General features: G+C 36.4%; 1 protein-coding gene and 1 long non-coding RNA gene across 9 annotated transcripts in view; both read right to left on the bottom strand.

The window, feature by feature from the left end:
- IFT80 (intraflagellar transport 80) overlaps window positions 1–12372 on the bottom strand; it is a 115362-nt gene that overhangs the window by 46161 nt on the left and 56829 nt on the right. The gene's annotated exons all lie outside the window — the stretch shown is intronic.
- LOC309629847 lies at window positions 257–6568 on the bottom strand. The gene is made up of 2 exons (XR_014245268.1): window positions 1863–6568; window positions 257–1550 (listed from the first exon to the last, which is right to left on the bottom strand). It is a non-coding gene; the product is annotated as an uncharacterized lncRNA (long non-coding RNA).

Genomic DNA, 12372 nt, shown 5'->3' with positions numbered 1-12372 from the left:
GAATCAATTTATTTCAAAAACATTTTAAATAAGTTTCAAATTGAGCATATGTTAACATACTAGGCTGATTTTTTTTAAAAGAATGTGTCTTTATTCTAGAATTATTTAGAAATATTTTTCTTAATAAAATGATAGCCTACTGAAACGGAAGATATAGATGTGATTTTTCAAGTATACAGTAAAATACATAATATGATAAAAGAGTATGAAATCTCTCAAGAACTGCAAAACACCCAAAGCATTTTGATTTACATCATTTAATTTTTTTTTTTTAATTTATTTATTTTATTTATTTATGGCTGTGCTGGGTCCTCGCTTCTGTGCGAGGGCCTTCTCCAGTTGCGGCAAGCGGGGGCCACTCCTCACCGCGGTGCACGGGCCTCTCACTATCGCGGCCTCTCTCGTTGCGGAGCACAGGCTCCAGACGCGCAGGCTCAGTAATTGTGGCTCACGGGCCCAGCCGCTCCGCGGCATGTGGGATCTTCCCAGGCCAGGGCTCGAACCCGTGTACCCCGCACTGGCAGGCAGATTCTCAACCACTGCGCCACCAGGGAAGCCCCTACATCATTTAATTTTAAGCAGTTAAAACTAAACGGGTAAATACAAAGATTACGTAGGAACAAAACAGACATCTTACTATTAATTCGTAAGGATCTCTATAGTCCACACATCTAAAAATTTGTTACAGTATTTCAATAGTGTCACTAAAAATTGAAACTAAACGCACAATGTAACTAAAACACCTCTAAAACAAATATCTTAAACCATGAAAGTACAGGTAAACAGATTTTTTCCTTTTTTCTTTTTCTCACAGTGCAGTTAAGTATAACCTCTTCTAGAATCTATCTGTTTGAGAAAGCGATCTAGCAATATCAATAAGCATCAACTGAAAAAAGGAGATTCTTGTGTGTGTGTGTGTGTGTGTGTGTGTGTGTGTGTGTGTGTGAATAAGACAGTAAGAAAAAAAAAACTTTTTCAAAGATGGTATTATATGCATTTTCTTTCATTCTTTCACTTGAAACACACATATTTACTAGAAGGATGATTTATTTATTTGACTAAATTTATTTATATTCTCTTTCCATTCTTTTAACCTTACAGACTATAGTCAAATTAAGTCTTGATTTTTTGTTGTTGTTGCCCTTGGGTGGGTATTTATTTTTGTTCTACATTGGTTTTTTGTTTGTTTGTTTTAATATTCATTATCAGCTATGGGCTCACTGACAAAAAATTTGGAGAAAATAGAAAAAATATAGAAAAAATTCACTAATCCACACTACTATAAAACAAAATTCCCAATAAAAGTTCACATATACAATAAAAAGGCTGTATGACTCTTACTACCCACTGACACTTTTTTTCAACTCCTTCCCATCCCCCTTCAAATCTCTAACTATTGCTTAAGTAAAAGGCTCTATGATAACGTTACTATGAAGAAGGCAGTGAACAAACTGTAAGCTTTGCTTCATCAGCAGCATAAATATATATACATAAAATTCATATTTTTAAACTATTTACTTTAAAGCATGATTTAAAAATACCCAAAGGGGCTTCCCTGGTGGCGCAGTGGTTGAGAATCTGCCTGCCAATGCAGGGGACACGGGTTCGAGCCCTGGTCTGGGAAGATCCCACATGCTGCGGAGCGACTAGGCCCGTGAGCCACAATTGCTGAGCCTGTGCGTCTGGAGCCTGTGCTCCACAACAAGAGAGGCCGCGATAGTGAGAGGCCCGCGCACCGCGATAAAGAGTGGCCCCTGCTTGCCGCAACTGGAGAAAGCCCTCGCACAGAAACGAAGACCCAACACAGCCAAAAATAGATAAATAAATTAATTAATTAATTAAAAAAAAAATACCCAAACAACCGAATCACCCAGAAAAATCTTACTAAAATTAAACATACAAATATTTATCTAAGAACTCATGATGCCTGATCCTAAGAAGAGAAAATGAAAAGAAATTTTAGATATTATCATCACCCTACATTCCTCTGACTTCTTTCAGAGTCCACATGAACCATGATACCCAAGTTATATTAAATTCTTACTCTCTAAAAAATTAACTGATTTCTTCCTCTTTGCAATTACTCTAGTAATAAAAAAAAAAAATACAAGCACAAGCAAATCATCAGAGAAGGAGTCTTGAATAGTTATTAAATTTGAGGGGACAGGGTTATATTTTGTCCAATCAGTAAAGTTAATAATTTTTATTGGTAAATCAAAAAGATTTATCATTTGTCCTTTTTTTTAAAAATTGAGGTATAGTTGATTTATGACATTATATTAGTTGCAGGTGTACAACACAGAGATTCAAAATTTTTTTAGATTATACTCCATTTAAAGTTATTATAAAATACTGGCAACATTCCCTGTGCTTATCATTTGTGCTTTTAAAGAGACTTTTAATGCTCTGAGTCTCTTTTCTTCTCCAAATAAGCCATGGAACACTGGATTCACATTTGCATTTCCAACCACTAGAAAGAAATGAAGCAGCCTCCCTGGATGTAATTTAGTGGTGCTAGCAGCAAGAACCCTGAAGACGAATTTTTAACTATCCCTCTCACTTATGCTAATCTCTTTGACCAAACTATCACTTTGTTTAAGGTAGTGTTACTCAAAATGTGCTCAGGCCAGCACCATCTGTATGACCTGTGATCTTGTTAGAAATGCAAATTAATAGGCCCCGCACCATCCTATTGAATCTGACCCTCTAGGGGATGAGGACCAGGAAATTTTCTTGTTGCTGTTAGTCTGTTTTTCTTTTTTAATTTCTTTTTTTATTGAAGTATAGTTGATTTACAATCTTGTGTTAATTTCTACTGTACAGGAAAGTGATTCAGTTATACATATAAATATTCTTTTTTAAATATTCTTTTCCATTATGGTTTATCATAGGATATTGAATATAGTTCTCTGTGCTATACAGTAGGACCTTGTTGTTTATCCATTCTGTATATAATAGCTTACATCTGCTAACCCCAAACTCCCACTCCATCCCTCCCCCAACCCCCCCCCACCACCTTGGCAACCACAGGTCTGTTCTCCATGTCTGTGAGTCTATTTCTGTTTCGTAGATAGGTTCATTTGTGTCATACAGCATTTTAGATTCCACATATAAGTGATTTCATATGGTATTTGTCTTTCTGTTTTTGACTTACTTCAATTAGTATAATAATCTCTAGTTGCATCCATGTTGCTGCAAATGGCATTATTTAGTTCTTTTTTATGGCTGAGTAGTACTCCATTGTATATATATATACACCACATCTTCTTTATCTGTTCATCTGTCAATGGACATTTAGGTTGTTCAGGAAACTTTTAATGAGCTCTTCAGGAGATTCTTAAGCATGAAAAGTTAGGACACTGGTCCTCAACTCTGTACATTAGAATCATCTGGGAAGCTTTTTTCAAAAAAAATACCAAAAACCAGGAATACAACCAAATAAATCCAGAATTTCTTGGGGTGGGGTCTGGATATGTTCTTAAAAGTTCTCTGGGGGCTTCCCTGGTGGCGCAGTGGTTAAGAATCCACCTGCCAATGCAGGGGACACAGGTTTGAACCGTGGTCTGGGAAGATCCCACGTGCCACGGAGCAACTAAGCCCATGCGCCACAACTACTGAGCCTGCGCTCTAGAGCCCATTAGCCACAACTACTGAGCCCACGTGCCTAGAGTCCATGCTCTGCAACAAGAAAAGCCACCTCAATGAGAAGCCCGCGCACGGCAAAGAAGAGTAGCCCCCACTTACTGCAACTAGAGAAAGCCCGCGTGCAGCAACGAAGACCCAACACAGCCAAAAATAAATAAATTAATTAATTAATTTTTAAAAAAAGTTCTCTAGGTGATTTTAATGTAGAACCACTGTTCTAAGAGAAAAGCAAAATCTGTGATTTGCTTTAAGACTATCATTAGCTGCTGACTCACTGTTAATACCAAGCCAATTAATTTGCTAACACTTGAGAAAATTACATGACCTTTGTTTTATCTTCTAATCCAGCTTCTCTTTGTTATGTATAAATTTTTCTTACATTCATCAAGCTAAATTTTTTCTTTGAAACTTTTTATTAGAATTTCAAACATAAAGTATAATAGGAAGAATAACATAAAGCAGTGGTTCTCAAACTTTAATGTGTATTAGAATTACCTAGAGGGATTGTTAAAATAAATTGCTGGGCTCCAGTTTCTGATTTAGTAGATCTAGGGTGGGGGCCAAAGTGTTTGCATTCTAACAAGTTCCCAGGTGGTGCTCAAGCTTCTGGTCCAGCAACCACACTTTGAGAATGGCTGGTATAATGAAGCCCCATTACCCAGTTTCCAACAATTATCAACTAATAGGTAATTCTTATCTCATGTGTACTACCACCACGGCCCAGATCATTTTGAGCAGTCCCTCACATCATATCATTTCATCACAAAATACGTCAGCATATATCACTAAAAACACAAAGATTTTTTAACCCAACCTCAATACCATTATTAAACCTAAAAACAATTAACAGTAACTCCTTAATATTATCATAGTATCTAGTCACTGTTCAAATTTTTCCAATTGTCCTTTTTTGTCTTCAGTTTGTTGGAATTAAGATACAAATAAGGTACAATCATTTTGATTGGCTGCGAAGTCTCTTACATTTCTTTTGATCTATAAGTTCTCCTTACACATGTTCTTTTCCCTTGAAATTTTCTGTGGTTGAAGAAACTGGGTCATGTCCTGTTGTTTCCCATAGTCTGGATTTTACCATCTGTATTCTCATGGTGTTAACATGTTAGTCTGTCCCCTTTATTTCTTGTTAATTGATAGTTAGATCTAGAGTCTTGATCAGATTCAGGTTAGATTTTTTTGGCAAGAAAACTTCGTAAGTGATGTTGTGTACTTCCAGCAGGAAGCATTTAATGTCCGAATGTCTTCTTATGCTGTTAGCAAATGATAATCATTGCCTAGGAGGACTAATTCACTTATAGCTGCAAAATGGTAATATTCCAATCCTTCTTTCTTCATTTACTAACTGTAATAGTGCTACAAAAAGAAACATCTCCTCAACTACTTGGTAACCCTGGGATACAGTTCATATATCAAAGGCAGAATAAATTCTTGATTATTTCCCCTTAATTATTAGTTTTCAAAAATATAAATTTGAATAGTGACTTAATATTATCAGTAGATAATTGATAATACTAAGAAAGTACTGTTAACTGTTTTTAGGTTTAATAATGGTATTCAGGTTAGGTTAAAAAAAATTCTTTGTGTTAGTGATATATACTGAAATATTTAGTGATGAAAAGATGTAATGTCAGGGGTTTGCTCTAAATGATCTGAGCCATGGAGAAGTAGGTGGTGGTATAGATGAGATAAGAATTAGCCATTACTTGATAATTGTTGGGTAATGGGTAAATAAAGATTCATTATACCAGTTGGTTCCCTTGTAACTTCCAAATGTAACCAAGAAATGTTACTGTTTAGTGTCAAGAACTCATTAATTTTAACATATTTGATGTGTTTTTATAAATACAGTGCTCCAATTGGCCCAATTTTAGCCAGTGGAATCCCCTTTCAGTTGGTTCTTTAATCTTTTTGACAGAACCCTGTAGTTTTTGATCACTTCCCCTGCTTTGTACAATGACAAAATGTTCCAGTCTCATTTTTATATTTCCTGACCCACACCTGGCATCAGTCTTTGCTTCAGTGAGTCATGGTTCACTTTATGGAAATACGGAAAATAGTACTGAAAAAAAACCCCCAAGTGCTAAGGGCGCTCAACTGAGTTAGTTGATCATTAAAGCCTTTTCTAGGCCTTTTTAATAGACAGAACTATGAAATTTTTTCAATAACTCAAACTGATACTTCCAAATCAAATCCAGGAACTGTAGGATTTTTATTTACCCTCTCCAATCTTACCTCAGTATCTGCTTTCACTTAGCCAAAAATCCCAGCTCTTAAGAACATCAATATAAATACTCAGAATAACAACATCAACACCACAAGCAAACAGTTACAAAAGAGTTAAAAATTTTTTTTTCATTCTTTTGCCCTTAAGCTTATTTCCCTTTTTTAAAAAATGACAACTTTATTGAGATATATTTCACGTTATAAAATTCACCCTTTTAAAGTATAGAATTCAGTAGTTTTCTTAGTGTAGTCAGAGTTGTGCAACCATCACCACTACTAATTTCAGAACATGTTTATCACCACAAAAAGAAACACATGCCCATTAGCAGACACTCCCATTCCCCCCACCCTCACCCCCAAGCTCCTGGTAACCACTAATCTACTTTCATTTTCTATTCTGGCCATTTCATGTAAATGAAATAATACACTATGTGGCCTTTTGTGTCTGGCTTCTTTCACTTAGCATAATGCTTTCAAGGTTCATCCATGTTGTAGCATGCATCAGTATGTCATTCCTTTTTACTGTCAAGTAATATAGTATTGTATGGATATACCATATTTTGTTTCTCCATTCATCATTTGATGGGCATTTGAGTTTTTCAACTTTTTTTACTATTATGAATAATGCTGCTATGAACATCTGTGTACAGGTTACTGTGTGGACATGTTTTCAATTCTCTTGTATACATACCTAGGAGTGGAATTGCTGTGTCTATGGTAACTCTATGTTTAACATTTTGAGGAACTGCCAAAATGTTTTCCAAAGTCTTAGGATAATTTTCTGTTGAGTCTCCACTGTAAGTACAAGGAACAGACAATCAAATTATTTAAAGTCATTTGGACTAGCTCCTCTCCGGGTAGGTATACAAATGACTGAATACACAATTAGGCTCATTTTTTTCATTTACTTTGGTTTTAGGATTTGCTTTCTAAAAATTTAATTTTGTTTTATAATTATGTAAAATATTTACGGGTATCAAAATTAAATTTACCCAAAAAGTATATAAAACAAGGTATAATCAAAGAAGTCCAACTTCTATCCCTTTTCTCTCTCCTATTCTCTCCTTCTCAATATTTATAATTATTTTTTAATTTTATGTTTTATCCTTATATCTTCCTTCATTATAAGTATGTATGTGCACAGCTGCGTGTGTGTCTTTGTGTGTGTGTGCACGCACCAGCATTTATCTAAGAAAGGGGTAGGAGTAGTGATACAAATATGTCCAATATGAAGACATTATCTATTGTAGTATATGGATATACATATTCTTTTATAGTTATTGATAGTATGATCAATATGTTTTTACGTACTCTGTATATCCATACATGTGACTTCCAGATTGCTATAGCTGAAGCTAAAATTCTCCAGTAGACTCCTTGAAAGACTCATGGCAATAACATTCCTTGAGTTCTTGCATGTTTATACCAGTATGCTTATGACCTTTATACTTAAAAGTCAGAATAGCTGTAGTATCCTATGTTAAGCATTGTACAGTGACGCTATTAAAATCTGATGGCATTCTGATTTTCCTCCCTTTATGAGTGACTTGTTCTTTTCCTTGGATGCCCACAGGACTTATTTCTTCTTCTTTAAACTCCTACAGTTTTATTAGTGTATATCTGGGTGTTGGCCATCTGGGTCAATTCTCCTAGGTATCTGGTATGCCTTTTCTTTTTTTTTTTTTTTTTTTAAATTATTAGCACCTTTTAAAATTATTATTTATTTATTTATTTATTTATGGCTGTGTTGGGTCTTCGTTTCTGTGCGAGGGCTTTCTCTAGCTGCGGCAAGCGGGGGCCACTCTTCATCGCGGTGCGCGGGCCTCTCACTATCGTGGCCTCTCTTGTTGCGGAGCACAGGCTCCAGACGCGCAGGCTCAGTAGTTGTGGCTCACGGGCCTAGTTGCTCCGCGGCATGTGGGATCTTCCCAGACCAGGGCTCGAACCCGTGTCCCCTGCATTAGCAGGCAGATTCTCAACCACTGCGCCACCAGGGAAGCCCTGGTATGCCTTTTCAATATCAATTTCAGATCCCTTAGGTCTGAGAAAATCTTTCTTGAATAGTGGCTTTTAGTATTTTTCTGTTCAATGCCTTGGACTTCTCCTTTAGAGATTCCTATTATATGTACTTCAGATTTTCTCTGCCAATCTTCTGTATCTATCACTTTCTATCAAACTTTGTATGTCTTTTGCCATTTCCTTGCTTCCATTTCACATTCTATTTATTTTAAGGCATCATCCACTGTGTTCATTTGCTCTTATATTCCTTCTAGTTTGGTCTTCATTTCTGTAATAATTTTTCCTTTTTTAAATAATTCCCTCCTGAGTTCTGTCACCTCTCCTTAAAAGTCTCCCATTCTCCCGTCACCTCATTTCCTATTTTTTCTAATTCTGATTTATATGGTTATTTCATGGCTTTTGTCATGGTTTTAAAACATCCTTCAACTTCTTTTGAATTAACTGGTTGCAGTGCTTGTCTGTTTATGGCACAGTTTTGTTGTCTTTGGCAACATTATGTGATTTGACTGTGATCCTGATCTGCTCATTTTTAAGTGAAATGGGTTTTGCTGTACTTTTGGGAGGAAGGGATGTTCCAGAAGGATAGCTCTAGAGCTCTCTCTTCTGTTGTTTTCTCACAGTGATTAAAAAAAAAAAAAAAAGCCTCCATTTTTTGAGACTAGCATTCTCTGCTTCTTCTCCAATTTTATTTGGATCTATTCTCATCTTTGCTCAATTGTGTCTGTTCTAATCAAACTGGATTTTAATCTCAGCAATTTCTGCAGTACAGTGCTTTGTCCCAAAAGGAAGCTTGATGTGTTAGTTTGAAGAGTACATTCGACCTAGACATCTCCAGCACTGTCAGATCCTGTCATGATCCCCTTGCACTTACTCAGAATTGGATTCTACAGAAATTTCTTTCCAGTTTCAGCTGCTGTTCTCAGATTGGTGTGTCTCACTTTCAGGTATTTGTTGGTGATTTGGGAGTTCTTCTTTTCTTGTGGTCTTAGAAACCTGGCTACCTTTGCTCTGCTTCCTCATACACAGATGCTGATACCCTGTATACCTGTCAATGGTACTTCTGGGAAAATCGCTTGTATTTAGGGTTTTGTAGGGATAGAGTACCACCCACTTTTGCTGTAGTTGCTATCTGTAGGTTTTGGTTATAGTCTTTTCCTTTCTCTGTTTTATGAGGAGATCTGAGAGGATTGAGAAACTATGCCACTATACCCAACAACATGGATAAATCTCACAGATATATGGTTGAATGGAAAAAGTCAGACAAAAGTATAAATACCATATGATTTCATTTATATGAAGGTCAAAACAAGCAAAACTGATCTGTGAGGACAGAAGTCAGAATAGTAATTACTGTGGAGGGGTAACTGACGGGGGGAGGCACAAAGGAAATTTCTGGGTTGTTGATAATGTTCTATATCAATATGGGCGATGGTTTCTTGGGTACTTGTATATATAAATAATACTGAGCTGTACACATAAGATACTGTATATGTTTTATCTCAATTTTTAAAAAATGCTGCCTCTGCCATTATCATTCCCCCAACCTATTTTATTGAAATTATACTTTGTTTTCATACTTTGAGACATAATATTGATCTAAAATAAGTAAACATCAATACTAAAAAATAAAAGGATATATATAAAAATATTTATTTATAGTAATCATAATCATGTAAAATGTCTGCTCAATGACTTGTAAGGTACACAGAAAATGAAAATATTTGATTTTTTTGTATGTTATGGTTATGGGTATTATTTTTTCTATTTTTTGTTATCATTATTCTTGTTATACTGTTTTTTGCCAAAAATGTCTTCAATATATAAGCTGTCTTGTGTATTTAATTAAACTAATTAATACTAATTACTATTTGTGCCTTCACAATACTGGTAAGGTGTTCTATTTTTTTTCATAATTCCAAGCAATAAGTTGTAGCTAACACGGTTTTCTTAGAATACAGAATATGAAAAAGTATACATAAATTACTTTTGACTTGGATAAGTGAAAATAATTTATAAAAAAATAACAATATGAATGAGTAAAAACACAAGAAAAACAACAGAAAAAGTAATTATTATAAAAGTTTATGGAACACAAATGTGATCTGTATTCACAAGACGGTATCCAAGTAAAACACCAATTTTTTTTTTAACATCTTTTTTGGAGTATAATTGCTTTACAAGGTGTGTTAGTTTCTGTTTTATAACGAAGTGAATCAGCTATACATATACATCTATCCCCATATCTCCTCCCTCTCGTATCTCCCTCCCACCCTCCCTATCCCACCCCTCTAGGTGGTCACAAAGCACGGAGCTGATCTCCCTGTGCTGTGCGGCTGCTTCCCACTAGCTATCTATTTTACGTTTGGTAGTGTATATATGTCCATGCCACTCTCTCACTTCGTCCCAGCTTACCCTTCCCCCTCCCTGTGTCCTCAAGTTCATTCTCTATGTCTGTGTCTTTATTCCTGTCCTGCCCCTAGGTTCTTCAGAACCTTTTTTTTTTTTTTTAAGATTCCATACATATGCGTTAGCATATGGTATTTGGTTTTCTCTTTCTGACTTACTTCACTCTGTATGACAGTCTCTAGGTCCATCCACCTCACTACAAATAGCTCAGTTTCGTTTCTTTTTATGGCTGAGTAATATTCCATAGTGCCTCTTCACAGGCAGCTCAAAATAATACTGGTTGAACAATGGAATATTACTCAACCAATGTTATTTTGAGCTGTCTGTGAAGAAGCACTATGTCACTGAACAAGAATACACAGTCAGCTGCTGTCATGCTTTTGAGAGACTTCGCAATATACAGGCATACTTTGTTTTATTGCACTTTACTTTCTTGTACATTGTAGATATTGCATTTTTTACAAATTGAAGGTTTGTGGCAACCCTGTGTCGAGCAAGCCTATCAAGCAACATTTTTCCAATAGCATTTGGTCACCTCATGTCTCTGCGTCACATTTTGGTAATTCTAGCAATATTTCAAAATTTTTCATTATTATTGTATTTGTTACGGTGATCTATGATCAGTGATTTTTGACGTTACCATTTTATAACTGGAGACTGAAGATGTGACCAAATTACTACAATCTCATAATAAAAGTTTAACGGATGAAGAGTTGCTTCTTCTGGATGAGCAAAGAAAGTGGTTCTTGAGATGGAATCTACTCCTAGGGAAGATGTTGTTAAGATTATAGAAATGACATCAAAGGATTTAGAATATAATATGAACTTAGTTAATAAGGCAGTGGCAGGGTTTAAGAGGATTAACGCCAATTTTGAAAGAAGTTCTGCTGTGGGTAAAATGCTGTCAAACAGCATTGCGTGCTACAGAGAAACTGTCTGTGAAAGGAAGAGTCGATCGATCCTCATTTTAAGAAATGTCCACAGCCTCCCCACCCTTCAGCAGCCACCACCCTCATGAGGCAGCAGCATCAACATCCAGGCAAGACCCTCCACCAGCAAAAGATTATGACCACTGAAAGCTCAGATGATGGTTAGCATTCCTTTACCAACAGAGTATTTTTTAATTAAGGTATGCACGTTGTTTTTTTAAAACATAATGCTATTGCACACATAACAGACTATAGTATAGTGTAAACATAACTTTTATAGGCACCAGGAAACCAAAAAATTCATGTGACTCCCTTTATTGTGATATTTGCCTTATTGTGATGGTCTAGAACCAAACCTGAAATATCTCCAGCAATATCTCTGAGGTATGCCTGTATTTTTGTCCAAAGGCAGTCTTGAAAAGTTGTCAGGCTGGCCAGTTTAGCTTTGGCTATGGGCAAATATCACTGGCACCTCCCCAAATATCCAGGACCTTGATGGTATTCTATGGCTAGCCAAAAATTCTCCCCATAAAAACCCATCTCCCGGGCTTCCCTGGTGGCGCAGCGGTTGAGAATCTGCCTGCCAATGCAGGGGACACGGGTTCGAGCCCCGGTCTGGGAAGATCCCACATGCCACGGAGCAACTAGGCCCGTGAGCCACAACTACTGAGCCTGCGCGTCTGGAGCCTGTGCTCCGCAACAAGAGAGGCCGCGATAGTGAGAGGCCCGGGCACCGCAGCGAAGAGTGGCCCCCGCTTGCTGCAACTAGAGAGAGCCCTCACACAGAAACGAAGACCCAACACAGCCAATAAATAAATAAATAAATAAATAAATAAATAAATAAATAAAAAGAAGCTCTTTAAAAAAAAAAAAATCTCCCTGGGTAATAGTATCTATGCCTCTCTTTTCACACTCTCATCCAAAATCTGCTCTCAGCTAGCCAAATTACCTAGAAAAGAACCTGATAACAACAAGTTCAATGTGTTACACCCATGATACTATTATATTTTAAGAAATAACAATTTCTTAAAGCAAAGCAATAAAGCTAATAGGAGAAAATTTGACACCAGTAAAGAGGTGGTGAAAGCCTTCCCCAAACATTCCACCCATGTAACTCATTGCTAAGATTGGCTCC

This window comes from Balaenoptera borealis (genome assembly GCF_965194805.1).
Source record: "Balaenoptera borealis genome assembly, chromosome: 5".
In the NCBI taxonomy this organism is placed as follows: Eukaryota; Metazoa; Chordata; class Mammalia; order Artiodactyla; family Balaenopteridae; genus Balaenoptera; species Balaenoptera borealis.
This window is presented reverse-complemented; position numbering and strand designations above follow the sequence as displayed.